Raw genomic sequence first — 20,664 nt, 5'->3', positions numbered from 1 at the left:
AAGCTCATTGGCCTTTTTAATAAGCCGGATAGTAAACTTCTTATTTTCAAACTGATGCTCCTGTAATTGCTTAACTAGATGTAAAAGTACTGATATCAAAGGTTAAGAAATTATCTGCCCACATTACAGAAGAGACCTAATGTTTGTTAAATATTTGCTATGTGCCAATCACTCTGTTTTAGACATTTTACATAAATTTTCGTTTGATCTTTTCAGTAGCCTTGAAATGTTGGGTGTATTAATCCATTTTACAGAAAGGAGTCTGAAGCTCTAGAGAAGTTTAATGACTTGCTAAGAAATACTCCACTCCATCTGACTCTTGGGCCTTTAGTTACTCATTATATTAGTTGGCCTCTCAAACTCTAGGTCAGTGCTGTCTAGTAGTAGACTTTTCTGTGATGATAGAAATACTGTGTGTCTGCTGCCAATACAGTAGCTAATGTGGCTGTTGAGCATTTGAAATGTTGAAATTTGAAATATGGCCAGTGGGACCGAGGAACAAAATAGTGGTTACTGTATTCGACAGTGGGTATATATAGTGGGTCATTGAGAATCCCATAAATAATAAAGCAGAGTCTTTACTTACAATAAGAAGAGGTGCAAACACATATTCTTCATTTGGAGGGAGTACCATTTTACTTATATGCTAGTTTTAGGTACTATAAATGAATATTGTAGATAATCTTTTTCTTTTTTTAAAACAATTTCAAACTTTTCAGAAAAGTTCCAAGTAAAATACAAAGAACTTTCTTCCTCTGAACCATTTGAGAATAAGTTGCAGACACCCATCCTGCTTCAGTCCCAAGTACAATACAAAGAAGTTTTTTAAAACCTTTAGCCATTTGAGAGTAAGCTGCCGATGCCTTCTCATCACCCCAAAGATAAAGACTTTCTTTTACATAAAATATATCAAAATAAGGAGATTAACATCACTATATTACTACAATCTAACTCTCAGACCTTGCTCAGGTTTTGTCAGTTTCCACAGTAATTTCATTTGTAAACAGGAGGATCCAGTTCAGAATTCTGTATTGCATTTAATTGTAATGTCCTTTTATACTCCTTCAACTTAGAACAATCCCTCAGATTTTTCTTGATTTTCATGACCTTGACACTTCAAGAGATTACAGGTTAGTTTTGTTGTTAGATGTCCCTCGATTTAGATTTGCCTGATATTTCCTCATGGTTGGATTCAAATTGTGTTTTTTGGCAAGAGTGTCTCAGTAATGATGTTGTGTGTTCTCATTGCATCCTATCCTATGGCATATGATTTCAGTTTGTGCCATCGCTGATGATGTACACTTTGATCACTTGAGTTAGATGAATTCTCCCAAGCTTCTTCACTAAAGTTTTTCCCCCCTTCTCTTAGTAATTAATAAGTATTTTGTGGAGAAGTATTTTGAAACTTTATAAATCTTTATCACATTTGCTATTTATTCTCAAAATATCCCAGTTTGGCTACTGAAAGCCCCTTCCAGCTAGTTTCTGTGTTTTGACTTGCTTTGAGCACTTCCTTACCGTTTGATGCAAGGAAATGTCCCAGGTTCACCTTGTACATACTTTCCCTGCTGTAGCCATAGAATCAGCTGTTTCTCCAAGGAGTGGTTTCTTTCAGTGAAAGGTATTTAGAAAACCTAGATTTGGGTGATGTATATATTTCTGTGTCTGTATATAGAAAACCATGAGCTGGTACCAATTTTTCCAATTTCAAAACGTGTTTGTTTTCTAGCATTTGTTCTTGTTTTCTCCCTTTCCAAATTTATAACTCTCTTCTCTTACAAGGAGAAACCTGATTCCCAATATCCTTGGGATCAGTCACCAAAATGTAGCCAAATTTCTGTTGCCACTGCTGCTTTCTCTCCTGTGAATATCATTTTCACTCTTCTTAGGCTCTGATTTCTTGTGCCAAGATGCATTCCTCACTCTAGGCTCCTCAGATAGTTCATACTGAGGATGTCACCATTCTGCTTGACTTCTATCTAGTACCTCACTCTGGGCTTCCTCACCATCCTACATATGGACACCTTGCTCATTAATGTGGACTCCCAACACCTCCAGGGAGAAAACCAACATACAGATATGTTTCTTAAAGATTGTACTTATTGTTTCTATAAAAGATTATCACACCAAAACTTTTAATGAAAATTATGATCAGATATGTTCTCACTTTAAAATTTAAACCCTCTTGAGACTCTCACATCTCTGTTAGCGATAAGACTAATCTTCCTCCTTATTTTCCCTTTTATCCGAGAGTTCTCAGATGTACTTTTAGGGGAATCTTCTTAACGTAATTTTGACAGTAAAGTGAAAATAGTTCTTTGGAGGGGCGCCTGGGTGTCACAGTTAAGTGTCCAACTTTGGCTCAGGTCATGGTCTCATGGTCCATGAGTTCAAGCCCTGCATCAGGCTCTGTGCTGACAGCTCAGAGCCTGGAGCCTGCTTCAGATTCTGTGTCTTCCTCTCTCTCTGCCCCTCCCCCACTCACGCTCTGTCTCTTTTTCAAAAATAAATAGACATCAGAATAAATATAAACATAAAATAAATAGTCCATTCGACCTAGCTTTGCATTCTAGTTGTCCCATATACTGATTGTCACCTTTTATTGGTGACTTAATAGTGTCCTCACCTATTTTAATTTTTAAGTAACATTTGCCTAAGTCTAGTGGTAATAGTAGCTATCTCCATCTCTGTTGTTTTATACCCTTAAGTTAACTCCATTTAGTGATTTTCAAACCTTTTTAATGCAGTGTTACTAACGTTCAATGTTGGTGGTGTTTAAAAATTTTAAATGTACTGTAGTATGGTATTTTGAGGATTAAATGTGCAAAGATATATCAGGTGGTTTTAATTTTTAAAATGTACTGAGGTTTGGTATTTGAGTATTAAATGTGCAAAGACATGTCACAGTTTATTGCTGGATGAGCATTTTCCCTACCGATAATCTTGTGATCCAGGTTTGTTGATATCTATGTGTCTCTTAGGTCTGGGAATGAAACATGGCCTTTGCCCTTGAGGGGCTTATTCCTAATCAGGCCTACTTTATTGCTCCCCAGTATTCTTCCATTTTTTTCCTAAGTAGTTTTCCATACATTTCTTTCTTCTTCCACTTCCTGCTGCTGCATTATTTTCAAAACCCCCATTTTAAACATGTCAAAATAGATAAATGGGATAGAGGTGTACTTTTCCTTAGTGATTTTCGCTTTTTACAGAACAAAATTTAAGTCCTGCCTTGGACTTAAACTTTTAAGTCCATTTACATTCTGGCCCATAATTATTCTCCTTTGCTGTCCTAAATGAGTTCTTTCTAACTAAATTAGTCCTGAAAAATGCCTGTAGCTCACATTTGGCACTTAGCATATGCTATTCTGTTGTTCATCTTTTGTATCCTATTTCTCCAGCTCTACTTTTTGCAGCAGGAAGGGGTATAGTATCTTTATCTGTCTTTGTATTCCAATGCCAGGCTCAATACCCTGGCCAAAGTAGTAGTTCAGCAGCTTAAAGTAAGCAAAAACAAATATAAATAGTAAAGAGAGCAGCCACAGCAACACTGCCTTGAAAATTCTCTGGGATCAGTGAAACAGCTTACAAATGATAAATGATGTTAAGGTAAATATACTTGTAACACTATTTTGTATGCTTAGATCACCTGTCAAGAAAATTGTTTCTTTAAATTATTGTTCTAATGGGAATAAATATTAATAACTTACAAAATTTGTAAGCTATCATTCACCTGAAAAGCTTATCATAGAAGAGCCTTCAGATAGGACAGCTTTAATGCATTAAGGCCATATTTCTTTAGGACTGTTGTACATGTGCAGTTTCTTAGATGTCAACATGAGTAATATGAGGGAGATGCATGAAACAGAAAATAGCTTTATTTTTTCAAAACTGCTACAGAAGTAGATGAAACTAAAATTGAATGAAGGAGAAACAAAGCCAATCAAGCCCTTAAGAGAAATTTAAAATATATTTTATATTAGTATAGTCACTCCAACTTTCTTTGACTACTGCTATGGTATATCTTTTTCCATTCTTTCATTTTGACCTATGTCTTTGTATTTAAAGTGAGTTTCTTAAAAAGCAGAATCAGACCTATAAATATAGAGAACAAACTGATGGTTGCCAGAGGGAAGGGGAGTGTGGGAGGATAGGTAAAATGGATAAAGGGGAGTGGGAGATATGGGCTTTCAGTTATGGAATGAGTAAATCACAGGAATAAAAGGCACAGCATAGAGAACATAGTAATATTCTAATAACATTGTATGGTGACAGATAGTAACTATACTTGGGGTGAGCACAGCATAACATGTAAAGAAGTTGAATCACTGTTGTACACCTGAAACTAATGTAACATTGTGTGTCAACTATACTCAAATAGAAAATTAAAAAAAAACAACTGAGTTTCTAGTAGACAGTATGTAATTCAGTGTTTTTGTAAAATCCAATCTGATGATCTTTTATTTAGTGTGTTTAGGTTATTTACATGTAATTATTGATATATACTATTTTGTTCCCCATTTCCTGCCCTTTTTTCAATTATGTGAATATATTTAATATTCTACTTTAAATTCTTCTATTGACCTTCTGACTGTATCTCTTTAAATTATGTTTTAGTGGTTGCTTTAGGCCTACTCTTGACAACTAGAAATGTGGCCAGTTTGAATGGAGACATAGGCTGTAAATGTAAAATACACACCAGATTTCAAAGACTTCTACCAGAAAAAGAATACACAGTGTCTCATTTCATAAGTTTTTTTTTTTACTGGTTACATGTTGGATGTTAATATTTAAGCATATTGGGTTAATAAAATATACTAGATTGATATTTTAACTTTTAAAATATGGCTACTAGAAAATTTAAAATTACGTATGTGGCTCACATTGTATTTCTGTTGAACAGTGCTGCTCTAGGGATTATAATATGTATACTGAGACATTCACAATCTATGTGGAGTTAATATTTTTACCACTTAAAATGAATGTAGAAGCCGGACAACTTCCCCAGTGACCTTTATGTTAAAGTTGTATGATTACATGTATATGGAATGAAAATCCACCAGACAGTAATGTAATTTTTGCTTTCAGTAATCATATGTTTTTTAAAGAACTTAAGAGGAGAAAAGTAGTCTCTTATTTTAGCTGTTGACTATTTTCTTGTTCTTTGTTAATGAAATTTCAAGTTTCTCTCATTTCTCCTCAGCTTGCAGAATTTCCTTTAGTATATGTTTTAAAATAGCCTTGCTTTTTCTTTGTTTTTCTTAGCTGAAAACTTTCTACTTTCATTTCTGATAGATTTCTTTATTAGATATAGAATTCTGGGTTGACAGTTCTTTAGCACTAAACATGTCCTGCTTCTTGGATCCCATTGTTTCTGAAGTTTGCAGTAATTTGAATCATCAATTTCCTCTGTATGCTGTTTCTCTATTTTAAATATATTTTTTTTCTTTTACCTTTACTTTTTTTGCAGTTGATTATGATTTGTCTGAGCATGTTTATCTTTCTTTTGAGTTAATCCTATTCGGTGTGTCCTAAAATTTGTGAATTTTGAAATTTGGGAAGGTTTTGGAAATTATTTCTGCAAAAATTTGTTTATGTACCGCTCTTTCTCTCATTTTTCTAGAACTCAAATGGCAAAAATAGAACTTTGAATGTTGTCCAGAGGACCCCGAGACTTCATTTTCTTTCACTCTTTCACTTCTCTGTTCTTCAGATTAGATCATTTCTTTCTCACATTCACTGACTCGTTCCTTTATATTTCCAGTCTGTTGTTGAAATCTTATTTCAGATACTGTATTTTTCATTTCTAAAATTTCCATTTGTTTCTCTGTTTTTTTAAGTTTAATTTTTCTTAATGTTTGTTTATGTTTGAGAGAGAGACAGAGCTTGAGCAGGAGAGGGGCAGAGGGAGATGGAATCAGAATCCAAAGCAGGCTCCAGTCTCTGAGCCGTCAGCACAGAGATCATGACCTGAGCTGAAGTTGGAGGCTTAACTGACTGAGCCACCCAGGCGCCCCTGTTTCTCTATTTTTTTATAGCTACTGTTTCTCTCCTGAGAACCTCTGTCTTCCATTTATTACTGAAGTGTTAATACTTTTAATATCTAGTGACTTGGATTAAGATCTGTTTTCTTTTCTGACAAAGGGCTAGTGAATTCCAATCCTACTACTTATAACTGACTTTGTGACCTTAGACAAGTTACTGAATTTCATTGTATATAAGATGGAGATGTCTTTGCAAAATATTGTAAAGGCTAAATGAGATAACTTAGGAAATGTCAGAATGTAATAGCTAGAAATAGTATGGAAAACATACCCAGAAGTCCAGCTCCTGGGGCATTTGAAGCATTTATAATAAAATTACATTAGGAAAGAATCCCAATATTTGCCCATGCCTGATGTGAATGTAAAAGAATGTTCTTTCTTTTTTTATTTTTAAAGTAAGTTTTCATTGTAAGTCATGTATTTCCAGATTAGAATAGTAATGTTTTATAGAAGTAGGATTGTGTAATGCCTTGTTATGTGTGAAATATTCATTTGAGAATACATTGATTATATACCTATGTAACATGAAATGGTATTTATCTGAGATAACTATCTAACAAGTTTAAGAAGTTCAGATAATAGGCAGAGCTGGAGTAAAGAGAGAGTGAATGTCTGGCTTACTACACAAACAATTGCTTTTTTTTTTTTTTTCAATACTTGTTTCACTATAGCAATTTGTACCAATTTAGAAAGTATTAGAGAGTGACAATTCTTGAGGAACCAAAGAGTTCCTCAAGACATTTAGCATCTGTACAAATTAGAGACTAATTTCTGGAGTTGAAACTATAATGTAAGTAAGGTTGGTAAAATTTTGTTTAAACAGAACAGAGGAGTATTTCAGAAGCAGTGTTTTGAACATTGTCCCTTTTTTCCCTGTTGTCTTAGATGAAATCCCATTTCCATTCTTCTGCAACAAGCATTCGTATGCAGTCACTTATTGTCATTAATTCCTCTTCTTTAATTCTTAGGATTTGTTTCTTTATTTGCAGGTGTTTCCTGTGCTATATATGTTTTTGGGATGTGGGTTGACCAAGATTGCTGTTTCGGGTCGGGAGTCTTTCTAACATAGGACAAGGATTAAGTTAAAGATGTAATTGACAGTGTTTCTGTTTTGGATTAGAAAAAAAGATAAAAAGATACCAGTTCTTCCTCTGCTTCCTGTACTTCCATCCAGGATGCCTTTCTTCTCTTGGCTTTTCTGCTTGTGAGAGGGTATGGTGTTGATCCCAACGGCTCCTGGGATAGTTCTCTTGGGAAGTTTGATTTGAAATGAATCTCTTCTTCTTCTTCTTCTTTTTTTTTTTTTTTTGTCTTTAATAGGCATAATACTTAATCTTCTGAATGTAAACTCTGCTTTTCCACACTTGTTACTCTTCTCAAGGGACCTATAATAGGCATTGAGGAATTACTGATAAAAAAAAAACCAAAAATGTAAGAGCTCTAAGTTTGCCTCTATCACTTGAATTAGTTATATTATTGTGTTTTAGTAGATGGGGATGCAAAAATGGAGAGGAGAATCTTGAAGACAAGTGAAGATTGCAGTCAGCTCCCCTTTCTGTTCCCTCCACCATACCTTAAGCAGCGGTGGAGTTATTAAAGAAGAATTGCATAAATATTGAATAGTTTTTTTTAAAGTTTATTTATTTATTTTGAGAGAGAGCACATGCAGGCACAAGCAGGGAGGGGCATGGGAGAGGAAGAGAGAATCCCAAGCAGGCTCCACACTCTCAGCACAGAGCCCAATGTGGGACTTGATCTTAAGAACCATGACAGAATTGCATGAATATATGTTGAAATTATTGGACGACATAAGATGATACTGCCCTATAATGTTTCTCATTTGAAGAAATAGTGGAAGCCTTTCATATGATTTATCAAACTCTTTATGGTAATGTATCCATGCACATAGAAAGCCCTTGTTTTTTGTTTTTGTTTTTTGTTTTTTTAATTTTTTTTTTAACGTTTATTTATTATTGAGAGACAGAGAGACATAGAGCATGAGCAGGTGAGGGGCCAAGAGATGGAGAGACACAGAATCTGAAGCAGGCTCCAGGCTCTGAGCTGTCAGCACAGAGCCCGACGCGGGGCTCGAACCCACAAACTGTGAGATCATGACCTGAGCCAAAGTCGGACGCTTAACTGACTGAGCCACCCAGGTGCCCCTTGTTTTTCTTTTTAAAATAAAGTATTGTGGGGTGCCTGGGTGGCTCAGTCAGTTAAGTGTCTGACTCTTGATTTCAGCTCAGGGCATGATTTAATGGTTGTGAGAGAGCCCTGTGTCAGGCTCTGTGCTGTGTTTGGAGCCTCCTTAAGATGCTGTCTCTCCCTGTCCCTCTGCCCCTACCTCGCACATGTATGCATGCTCTGTCTCTCAAAAGAAATAAAGTATTGGATCATAGATGTATTCTCATAGAGTGGACACCTGTCACATAAGAGTGTAACCCAATTGGGGAGTGAACTGTAGTGCCTTTCTTACCCCAAACAATGAAAAACTGGTCAGCTCCATACTGACCAGGTATTGGAACTGATCTATTAGTAGTGTATTGGAACTGATCTATTTCTACAACACTGCCCTTGAATTTAGTGGGGTTGTGGGGCGCCAGGGTGGCTCAGTTGGTTAAGCCTCAGACTTCGGTTCAGGTCATGATCTTGTGGTTCATGAGTTCAAGCCTTGCATTGGGCTCTGCTGTCAGCACAGAGCCTGCTTCAGATCCTCTGTCCCTCTCTCTCTACCCCTCCCCTGCTTGCTCTCTCTCTTTCTCTCAAAAATAAACATTAAAAAAAAGAAAAACTGGAAAAAAAAGAATTTAGTGGGGTTGTAAAATTGTGCCTGTTGCTTTTAATCTCTCTGTCTCCATGGGCTATAGAATACACGATCTTTTAGTGTTGCAGAAATGTAGGAACCAGAAATAGAACATTCAGATACCTCCTCTCAAGCTTATCAGTGGTGATATAACCGTGGGTGGCTTCTGTGTTGGTGATAGTATAGAACCATTGGAAAGACAGACTATGAATGTGTCAGTGAAGCCATACCTTTGTTAAAAATGTTAACAATTTATGTTCTAGCCCAAAATTGTTTTTTCATGTTAGTCTTTACTTTTAAAACATTTTAAATTTTACTAACATATGTTAAAATTGATCTTTTTTGGGTGTGTAGTTCTGTGACTTTTAACACATGTATTTGTATTACTACCATCAGAGTCAGGATTTAGAATGGTTCCATTACCTCCAAAAAGCTCCCTCATGCTATCTTTGTAGTTAAACCTTTCTCAGACCTTTCCCAAATTGTTATCAGGTGACCACTGATAACAATTCTTTATCATTACAGTTTTTACCTTTTGCGAATATCATATAATAATGCAACTGTGTAGTCTGTGACCTTTTGGGACTGGCTTCTTTCAGTATATTGTCTTTAAGATTCATTCAAGTTGCTGAGTGAAGCTCTGGTCCATTCCTTTTTTCTGTTTCTGTTTTTGTTTTTATTTTGTTTGAGTAGTATTCCATTGTATGGCTGAATGCACCATAGTTTGTTTATTTAGATTATATCTAGTTTATCAGTTCTTTCTTATACTATCTTTGGTTTTGGTATCAGGGTAGTTGGGAAGTATTTATTTTCCATTTTCTGGAGGAGATTGTGTTGAACTGGTATTGCTTCTTTAAATGTTTAGTAAAATTCACCAGGGAAATTATCTGGGCCTAGGGATTTCCTGTTTTGGGAGGACTAGATTTAATTTCTTTAAACAGTACTAGGGCTATTCAGTGGTATGCTGCTTAGTTTCGCCAGAGGTTTAAATTTTATTGATTTTTTTCCCCTAAAGAATGGGTTTGGGTTTCATTGATTTTTCTGTTTTTCTGTTTTCAATTTCATTGATTTCTACTCTATTTCCTTCCTTCTGCCTGCTTTGTATACATTTTTATTTAATTTTAGTTTAGTTTTTTAACATAGAAATTTAGGTCATTGATTTGAGACCTTTTCTGACCTTTGATGCAGTCATGCTTTCGCTGCATCTCACATATTTTAACTATTGATATATTTGGATTTAATTCTACCATTTTATTTTTTTGGTTCCCTCTTTTCTTCTGTAACCTCTTTCTTTGGATTCTTTGAACATTTTTTAGTATTCCATCTTAATTGTGTTTTTGCCTATATATCACTTTTTTAATGATTACTCTAAGGATTATAATATGTCCATTTATTGTTCACAGTTTCCTTAGAATCAGTATTTTATCATTTCAGGTGAAATACAGAAATCTTATCACCCTGTAGGTCCCTTTACCCTTTTCTCTGTATGTTGTAATTGTCTTGTGCTACATTTACATACATTGGAAATTCTGTTAGAAAGTGTTGTGATGTTTGCTTTTAATTGCCAAACATTTTAAAGAATTCAAGAGGAGGATAGTTAGTTATATTTATCCAGATATTTATCACTTCTGTTGCTCTTTTGTCGTTTCTCATGTTGTATTTAAGGATGATTTCACTAGATTGAGGATTCTAGGTTTACAGTTCTTTTCTATTTTAAGCACTTCAAGAATATTGTTCCACTTCCTCTGGTCTATGTAGTTTCTTTTCTTTTTCTTTTTTTTAAGATTTTATTTTTAAGTAATCTCTACACTTGATGTTGGGCTCCAACTTAAAACCTCGAGATGAAGAGTCACATACTCTTCCAACTGAGTCAGCCAACTGGCCCTGGATAAATGTAGTTTATGATGAGATGTCACTAGTTATTCAAATCATTAACCCACCTTCCTCTCATAATTAATTCCTTGTTTTTTCAGTCTGCTTGCAAGATTTTTTTCTTTGTAACTTTTAGCAGTTTGACTGTGATATGTCTAGGCATGATCATTATCCTGTTTGGAGTTTGTGAGACTCTTGAATTTAGAGGTTTATATATCTTTCACCAAATTTGGGAGTTTCTGGCCATTATTTCTCTTCGTCTTCCTTTTTTTGTACTGCACTCATTTTCCTCTGCTCGGACTCTTGATGTGAATGTTAGGGTTTTAGTGTTCTCCCACAGGTCCCTGAAGCACTGATATTTTTTTCAATATTTTTTCTGTTGTTCACATTGGGTACCTTTTGATCTGTCTTCAAGTTCACTGACTTTCTGCTATTGAGTCCAGTATATTTTCTATTTTAGTTATTGCATTTTTCAGTTCTAAAATTTCTATTTGATGGTTCTTTAAGTATTCTTCTTCTTCTTCTTCTTTTTTTTTTTTTTTTTTTTTTTTTGCTGTGACTTTCCAGTTTTCAATTTGTTTCAAGAATATTTGCTCTTGGGCAATTTTATACCTGCTTTCAAGTCTTTGTCAGATAATTCATCCAGTGCTCTAGTATCTGTGTTATCTTAGTGTTGTTTCTGTTGATTCTTTTTTCCCACAGGAGTTTTGAGATTTTTCTGTTCTCTCTGCCAAGTAATTCTGGGTTGTGTTTTGGAGATTTTGAACATTATGATATGAATCTTAGTGTCTTATTTAAATGGTATGGAGAATGTTGAGATTTTTGTTTGGGCAGGTAGTTGATTCAGTTGGATTTTAGGCCACAAGCTCCAACCAGCTTTCTTTAGGTTGCAGTTTTAATCTGTTCTGTTTTCAAAAGCTTTGCAGTACTATTTGGATTTTTCCCATATATGTACTACCCAGTAGCCAATCTGACCTGCATGGGGGTTTATCCTATATTTTAGTCTTCAGAGCCTCCAGTATGCTACTTAGGGTTAAATCTATAGGTGTGCAGCTTAGGGGTGAGCTAGGAGTTCATAAACAACTTATAAGTTGTTAAGTGCTTTCCTCTCTGTTATGTCCATGGTATTTTCTAGGTCCCTGGGACCTCCCCCCATCCCTTTTCTATCCTCTGGCTAGAAACCCCAATCTTCATTTCATTTGTTCCACTGTGGTGCGTATTTTCTACAGTTGTATCTGAAGCCAAGTGCCAGAAGACAGGAGAAAAATTGAAATTATTCCAGTTTCTTCAGTCAGTGAAGATGGTCCCTTTCCTTAAGAGTTTTAGGCTCCTGCTGGCTGTGCTGTTAGCACTGTTGCAGCTGTCACCGTAAGATTGCTTGGGAATTGGGTTGTGGGGAGTGAAGAACAGAAGAAAGAAGAGATTTCCCTTACTCTTTCTAAGAAGTTAGGGGACTCCTTTTCTACTCTTTGGATAGAAATAGAGGGCTTTTTCCTAGAGCTTTTGCTTTCTCCATTGTTACCAACAGCCACTTTCTGGGTTTTAGGCTCCATTAAGCTCAGGCTGGAGCAAAACTGGATGGGAAAAATTAAAAGCCCACTACCAGTTTGATAATATATCGGATTCTGGGCTCTTCCCCAGTCTACCTGCTATTATTTACTTTCTAAATTTCAATTAGCTGCTCCATTTATTCTGTCTGGGTTTTATAGTTTCAGTCAGTGAGATTAACAAGGTGGAATGTGCTTACTCCATTTTACTCAGAACCAGAACTTCTCAGTTTACTTATCAATTTTGGAATGTAATGGCTACTTGAATCTCCTTATTTCTGTTAAATATGGTTTGTCAGTTACATTTTTTTTTTTTTTTTTTTTTTTAGTATATGTGTGATCTTGTAACAGTGTAACCTCTGTTGAGGAGATGATGTTACATTAAATGTAAAAGGAAATAGGAAATTTAATTTCTCTTTTAGAGCATAGCGTTCATGAACTCTAATTTTCATAATTATTTAAGATTTGAAAAACTGTTTTCCTGTTTTCAGTTTAATCTATATTTTCTGCCTGAGGATTTCCGGCTTGCCTTTCACTTTGGAGATGTTTTATTCTTTATTCATTCTAACCTTTTCAAAGTGCTTTGTTTCAATAATTAAGTTATAGGTCACTGTAGAGCTTAGTATGAGGTGGCATACCTCGTATTAGTTGACTCTTTTGGCTGTCACATGTTGCAGACACTGCACAAGAATTTTAGAGACATTCTGAAGCATATCTTCACTTCCTAGATTGCTATGTGAAGCTGATTTTGTTATAAGACTGGTAAGTGTAGATGACTTCATCTTTTTTATTTTCAGTTTACTTGCTAAGCAACAAGATACGAGATTATTTGTTCATCAGTGAATAGTGCTTGGAAAACAAGCTTTTTTCTGGATAGCGGCCTAGAACCAAGGAATTGAATATGAGGTTCCTAGAAATTCCTGTTGTTGATCAGCTGCTGACAAGCAACCAAGTCACTAATAATCTTCTCAAAAACTGACCCAGAATGTATTTCTAGGGACCAATGTGCAGTAGTAACTTAAAGCAGAGCTCGTGGCTTATCTGTTCAGGCTGCTGTAATAAAATATCACAAACTGGGTAGCTTATAAGCAATAGAAATTTATTTCTCATAGTTCTGGTGGCAGGATGGTTGGGTGAGGGCCCTCTTCCATGTCACATACTTAACCTTTGCATCCTCGTGTGGTAGATGGGGCTTCGGATCTCTCTTAGCCTCATTTATAATACAGGCCCTAATCTCATTCATGAGGGTTCTACTTTTTATGACTTAAGCACTTTTGAAAGGCCCCACTTACTAACATCATCACCTTTAGGAGTTAGGATTTCAGCATATGAATATGAATATGAATTTTAGGGGATGCAAACATTCAAACCATAACAGCGTGTAAATGAACCCACTAAAACTAAAATTGATTCAAAGTCTTGCATTTCATATCCATTTCAGTTTTACTGTTGATAGTTATAAAGTTCGGGTGAAATTGAAGCTATTGGTAGAAATGAAAATTTTGTTGCTGTTTTTGTAAATTTAGATGTCATAATTTGTTGGTTCTTTATTGTACTTTCTGGTCAAAAATTTTATTTTTAACTGAAAAAAACGTGATGTTGAAAAAATACATAACTGTTGTGATCACGAATAAAGAGAAATTGGTGTGTTAAAGGAATGAACATTTTTTTTATTAAAGACCTGTTATTTTTTTAAATTTAGGATGTTCAGTTAGATAATTCATATACTCGGATAATTGCATTGAAATGTATTATTTTATAAAATTTGAAGAAAAAGATACTTCTATCAGTATGTATGTCCCAACCATTAATCTGAAAAACTTTCTTGGAGGATAAGCCTTCATGGTGTGGGTTCAGGCACAGAGGTGTCTTTTATGTTTGCCTGATGGTCATTTCCGTATAGGAAGTCTAACATTGTGAGAACTTCAACTTACCTGTGTATCCTTTCTTTGTTTTGAAAATTAAAATTCTGTCATGTTAAAATTGGTAATTCCAGTTCTGAGTCCTTTAAGGATGGAAATGCCACAGTGGTACAGAATGGTCAGGGGGTTAGAAAAATATACTTTTAAATCTTTTGGTCTCAGTTGGGAAGCCTTTTTTACAAATGCACATATGTTGCAAGGATTTGGTGTTCATTATGTGCTCCTGTTAAATCTTGTGCTTACCCCCATTGCAGCACCTGGGTACTGCATTGTAACTGTTGGTTTCTGTTTTTGTTTTTGTCAGGTGTGTCAGTATGGAAGACCTAATGGTACCTAGAAAATAGGGACACTGACTAAATATTTATTGAATGAAAAAATAAGTTAAAGACAAGCTGTAGGAAAGTGGGGAGTCTGGTGTAGGCCTATTTGAAAAAAGAGGGGAAAAAAGTGATTACTAGTTAAGTGTACTTAAGATCTGGAGTTCAGGAAGTAATTTAAATTCTAGTAGTTGTTAAATTTCTGTATGTTTTTCTAAATTGTCTTCATAGGTGATATGACCAGTCTGTTAGTTGGGGTAGATTTTTTCTAATTCTCCGTTACATTGTTTTCAATTGGTTTTTTCCTGTATGCTGAAATGTGACTTCTTGTGCTTCTCTCACTAAACAAAATATTATTATTTTTGCCTCCATTACCTGTTTGTATCTTCATATGTGAAGGCATAGGCTTAACTGTGTCATGCATTCTAAATAAATTATCACATTCAGGGCCCTCTGGAATAAATCATTCTTTATATTTTGTTGTTCTCTTTTATTCTAAACCCAAGATAAATATGGGAACAGCTGGGTGAAAGTGAAGTAAAATAGGACTGATTTTCATAATTCCCTCCCCAGAATCATTTGATGGAAAACTGATTGCATAACTGCTTGACCTGAAGAATTTTAAAGGTAAGAGAGCTTGTGAATATTTGTATATATATAAAAATATATTTGTATTTTTATATACATGGTTTGCTGGAGTTGCCATATTAAAACTGCTTAGTAGTATTTTATCTCCTGTAATTATATAAAATAGGAAATATGATACAAAAATCCTAGGATTATTTTTTTGGAGTCCTAAACTTTGTCTTTCTTCAACCTTTTTACTTCTAGATAAATAGGAATTTTGATAAATACTATCAGTATAGAATAAAGAACGTATTTATCCTTGTATAAGATCTGTTTGAAAAGCTATTTGACAATTTAAATTTTGTGAACTTTTTACTCTTCACATTCGTTCTATATGTGGATATTTGAAATACAGAAGTTTTTTTAACAATGAAAATCTGTTCTTAGAGCATATAGGTTTACCAATCTTATATCTTATGGTATACCTAAGATTTTTGGGGCAGGGTGGTGGTCATGTTCTTGTGTTTGTGCCTCTGTGCTATTTGTTGAGTTCTTTTTTGCTAGTCTTGCTGCTAGGCACTTTAAAAGGATTATGTGATTATGTAATTTAGTCCTCATAATGACTGGTTACTACTGTTATCCCCATTTGATAGATGAGGAAACAGGCTTAAAGATGTTAAGGTCACTCAGCTAGTAAGTGGCAGACTAGTTGAAATTTGAACCTAGACAGGTTTCTTTGTAAAACCTGTACTTGAAGGGACATTCCTGTCTCTATACTGAACAGTACTGGTGTTAAACCTCCAGCAACCAACATGTAGGTTAGGGATATTTTAAACAAAACCATGTCAGAATAGCCCATTAGAAGCAAAGAAGTGTACTTACAAAGTCTAATAAAATTATACAGTAGAAATCAGGTAGAAAAAACAAAACTTTGGGAGCATTTTGTAAGGGACTTAAAAATCAACAGTGACAGTGCAGGATTGAGTTGATTATGTAGCAGAGAGACTGGAAAGGAAATAATTATTAAGCTGAAGGAGTTCATTGCCTTAACCCTACTCTGAAGTGAATTAGTTGGAGGCACTAGAGCAAATATCTGTGATAGTTTAAGCCAGAATGATAAAATTAATGTAGATAAATCAACAAAATCTCAGAGCCTTCAGGGGAGTTTTAAAAGGAACTCAAGGACAACATTGCAGAACCATTGACTCAGATGTGTAATAAGTAACTGTTGTGCCAGAGTATGGGTTGAATATGAATGTAGATAGATAGATGCCTATGCTTAAGAAAGCTTGAAGAGTTCTCTGCAATGAGGGACTGAGCCACATCTGTAAACTTTTTATGGGAAGGGCCAAAACGTAGTTCCCTTAGGCTTTGCAGAGTATATGGTTTCTGTTGTAATTATTCATCTCTGCCATTGTAGTGCAAAAGTAGCCTTGGTCAATGTATAAAGGAATAAGCATGGCTGTGCTTTAACAAAACTTTATTTACAGAAATACTCAACCAGTTTTTTGACCACTGGCCTACCATAATGGATACTGTCCCTCCCTAGACATCAATAAAAAATAGCCTTCCTATGGTTTCTTCAGCTGAAAATAACATTATCAAAGGGAAGATCAAATTTTTGAGTAGATGATTGGAAGGCACTTAATGCCTTTATTTAAGACTGGAAATGGGATGGAAGATCCTGCATTTAATAGTAATGGTTCACATTTAAATGCTTATTACTGCTAGACAATGTCATGAGCACAAGTTTGCCTGACACCAGTACCCAAGTCATTAATCACTGTAATATACCACTCAGAGTACCTTACTAAATACCTGCTCTTTTTTAATTGAATTTTTTGGACAGAGGATTGAATTTGGGGACTGGTTTATCTTGGATAGAAGATTGGAAATAAGGGAGAAAGAAAAATAGAGTATCTGAGAGAGGTTCTGGGAGTCACTGGATTCTCTGAATACCTTAGCCATGTGAATCAGCGTAGTATTTATATTTAGCATCTTCATGAAGATGTCCTTGGCATAAGTATACCCAACACAGGGCAGCTCTTACTTTTTCCCAATATCCCTTTCATTCAGACCTGGCTCCCATTTATCATATCCGTGCCCTTCATAATGGCAGGATTGGGTTTGGAAGTGGGGTGGGAAATAGAGTTAAACTGCCTCATAGCCTTTCATATGCCTTCTTTATTTGTACCCAAAGGATCTGATTGTACTTTTTTTTAATAAAACTTTTTTTAATGTTTATTTATTTTTGAGAGAGAGCGTGAGTGGGGGAGGGGCAGAGAAAGAGGGAGATAGAATCTGAAGCAGGCTGCATGCTTTGAGCTCTCAGCACAGAGTCTGACCTGGGGCTTGAACTCAGGAACTGCAAGATCATGACCTGAGCCAAAATCGGACGCTTAACCAACTGAGCCACCTAGGCACCCTGCCTTTTTTTTCCTTTTTTTTAATTTTTAGAGAGCGCACAGATGGGAAAGGGGCAAGGGAGAGAGAGAATCTCCCGATGTGGGTTTTGATCCCATGACCCTGGGATCATGACCTGAGCAGAAATCTAGAGTTGGATGCTCAACTGACTGAGCCACCCCCTGCCCCTGATTGTACTGTTTTGACAGAATATTAGTAGACTGGATCAATTTAGTTTTTACTCAGAAATGTTATTTTGTATTTTTTCAGTCTTGTGTTTGCCTTTGTCTTTCACTTCTGTCTAGGGAAAACAAAGAAATGGGCAATTGACATTTTTGTTACTCTTCCCTATTTTTCTGTTCTTACTAGCACTAATAATAATAATAGCCATTTATTGCATAGCAGTGGAGCTGGGATTTGAATCTAGGTCTAAGTCTTAACTAAGATGTTGATATCTTTAGATACCATGGACTTGCTTGAAGGACAGTAGGGAGGAAGCAAGAAGAGCGAGGTTTGAAGTTGAACTGGAGAGGGAAGAAATTCTGTTTTGTAGTAGATGGAAGGAAACAGGTTTTGGAAGAGAAAGAGGAGGAGGAGAAGGGAAGGATAGGAATTTTAAATGGAGCTAGCCATGGCTAAAATGTTTGGTTTCTATTACCAGGAACCTCTGTTCCCTTACCTGATTCCTTGAAACTGAGGTGCTTCAGCGACTACTATAATAGAAAATACACTGTTAGCATCTCACCTGTAACTTGAAACCATTTTCTATTATAGAGGATGGTAGTTATATCCTAGGGCTGTGCTGTACAGCACAGTAGCCAGTAACCACATTGGATTACTTAAATTTAAATTAATTAAAACCTAAATAAAATGAAAAATTTAATTCCTCAGCTGTACTAGACTCATTTCAAGTGCTTGATTGAACAATTCCCCATTGGGCAGTCCTGTTCTAGAGAACTGAACTCTCTTCTGCACTGCTGTTAACTTGAATGCACTGTAATGGCTGGCCTGGGATTCTCACTTCCATGTATTCCAAGGTTTGTGTGGGAGAATGAGTTTTGAGTTCCTGAAAACTTATTTCTATCAGTGCTTTTTTTTTTTTATTCCATGTCTAAAAGTTGATGGCTTTTATGATAAATTTTTTAAATTAAGTCATTCTTCCTAAACTTTTTATGAACATATTTGGAGTAGTATTTCTGATACATACAGAAGCAATATATAATGAAATAAAAAGGGTAACCTGGAAGATATAATTAAGATCATTATGTTAGGGGGACACCGGGGTGGCTCAGTAGGTTGGGTGTCCGACTTCGGCTCAGGTCATGATCTCACGGCTCTCGTGGGTTTGAGCCTGGTTGAGCTGTGCACTGACAGCTCAGAGCCTGGAGCCTGCTTCAGATTCTGTCTCCCTGTCTCTATGCCCCTCCTCCACTCACATTCTGTCTCTCTCTCCTTCAAAAATAAATAAACATTAAAAAAATTTTTTTAAAAAGATTATGTTATGGATCTTGGAAAGGTGGAACCTGGAAGACACATTAAAGATTGAAATTTGTAAATTAAAGTCCTCTGAAAAGTAAACAGAATTAACTTAAAGCCAAGAATGAACAACCATTCTTTGAAATTTATTTGAGGTAAACCAAAATTAAAAGAAAATTTGGTTTAATTTATAAATAATTAATTTACCAGACTTAGCCAAACTCATAAGTAGTCTAGGTAGAATGTGACATGATTAAATAGTCATAAATAGTTAATATCATGAAATTGAGTTATATCTAACTTTTTGGGTAACCACAAGGAGGGATAGTCTTACCGACCTACAGCTTATCTCTTAGGTTTTTTTATTGACCACAGATTTTACTGGCTTAGGACCATGAGTCTGTATTGTATTCCTATGCTCACTTTACTGGAAATTTAAAGCAAAATAGGTATTAAAAAACATGGATTCTTAGATTAAAAACTGGAATCTAGGCAGATAGAACAAATAAACATGAACAAGTTAAAAGTTTATAAGTTGTTGAACTAAAACTTGTTGACTTTTATCTAGTGAAATTCTAAAACCCTTATCATTTTGAATGAATAAACTGGTAATGTGGCATAATTATTTTAAGTTATGACAGTAGTTATTTCATGATGTATTCAAGAAGCACATAACTTGTAAGAATTTGGAACACAGATTTTACAGCAGATTTCTGACTTGAGGAAGGGCAGTCTGTAACTGATAAACTGTTGCTTATGTACTTCTTTGCATGAGTTAAAATAGAGAAGACAGTATTTACTGTAAAATTTTAATTATAATTTATATATTAATATAAAAATACAAGCTTAATATTATTAAGGATGGAAATGTGAAAACAGCATAGATTAGACTATCCAATAGGACATAAATTATTTAGCTACATAAAGGAATGGTGTATTGCATCTTTTGAGAACTGACTAGAACTTTAAAATATTGTTTTAATTTTCAAATTGACATTTTATCACATTTAATTAACTCTCAACTTAAATATTTTTTATTCTTAGATACTTAGGATGCCAGGGGAGATGGTATGGTATGAATTTCCTCAAATAAAGATTATACTCAAATATAGATCATACCAGGAGCTCAGTATGCCTGTAAAATCAGTTAAGTTGGGACTTTGTCTAGAACAATGTTTCTCAGGCTTTAACATAGATAATGAATCAGGTGTAAATCTTGATAAAATGCAGATTCTTATTCACTAGGTCTGGAGTGGTGCCTGAGGTATCCTGCTTTTGTAACAAGTTGTCAAGTGATAATGAATTGATGAAGTGATTCTGAATGAATATCAAGTAGAGTAACCTATGACTATCTGAATATTTTTAAAGTAATCTTCTGTCAGTTCCACTGTTGTGGTTGCTCAGGTCAGAATACTTTAGAATTATCCTATAGTCTTACTCTCTAACACATACCTCGCATTCAGTCTGTCTAAAATTCTGTTGGTTGTATTTTGAAAATAGCTGGAATTTGATCACTTTTCATCACCATTGCTACTATTCTGATATAGGCCACTGTCTTCTCCCTCCCTAGATGACTAGTCTCCTTGCTTTTTCTTTGGCCACCACCTCTGCTTAAAACCTGCTACTGGCCCATGTCACTCAGAGAAGAAGCCAGTGTGTTTACCTCAGCCTTTAAGGTGTTGCATGATCTTATTACCTCTCTGTCCTCATCTGCTA

General features: G+C 35.2%; 1 protein-coding gene across 4 annotated transcripts in view; it reads left to right on the top strand.

The window, feature by feature from the left end:
• Positions 1–20,664, top strand: part of SCAF11 (SR-related CTD associated factor 11) — a 67,810-nt gene that overhangs the window by 4,016 nt on the left and 43,130 nt on the right. For 3 of the 4 annotated variants that reach the window (XM_042946311.1, XM_042946310.1, XM_042946308.1), the window contains exon 2: positions 15,076–15,129. The gene's annotated coding sequence lies outside the window, so the exon portion shown is untranslated. Of the gene's footprint in view, positions 1–15,075; positions 15,130–19,146; positions 20,353–20,664 lie in introns of those variants that run through there. The other variant, XM_042946309.1, reaches the window with a different exon arrangement.

Source organism: Panthera leo, chromosome B4 (assembly GCF_018350215.1).
Source record: "Panthera leo isolate Ple1 chromosome B4, P.leo_Ple1_pat1.1, whole genome shotgun sequence".
In the NCBI taxonomy this organism is placed as follows: Eukaryota; Metazoa; Chordata; class Mammalia; order Carnivora; family Felidae; genus Panthera; species Panthera leo.
Note: the sequence above shows the minus strand (reverse complement) of the source record. Positions and strands in the feature narration are given on the sequence as shown.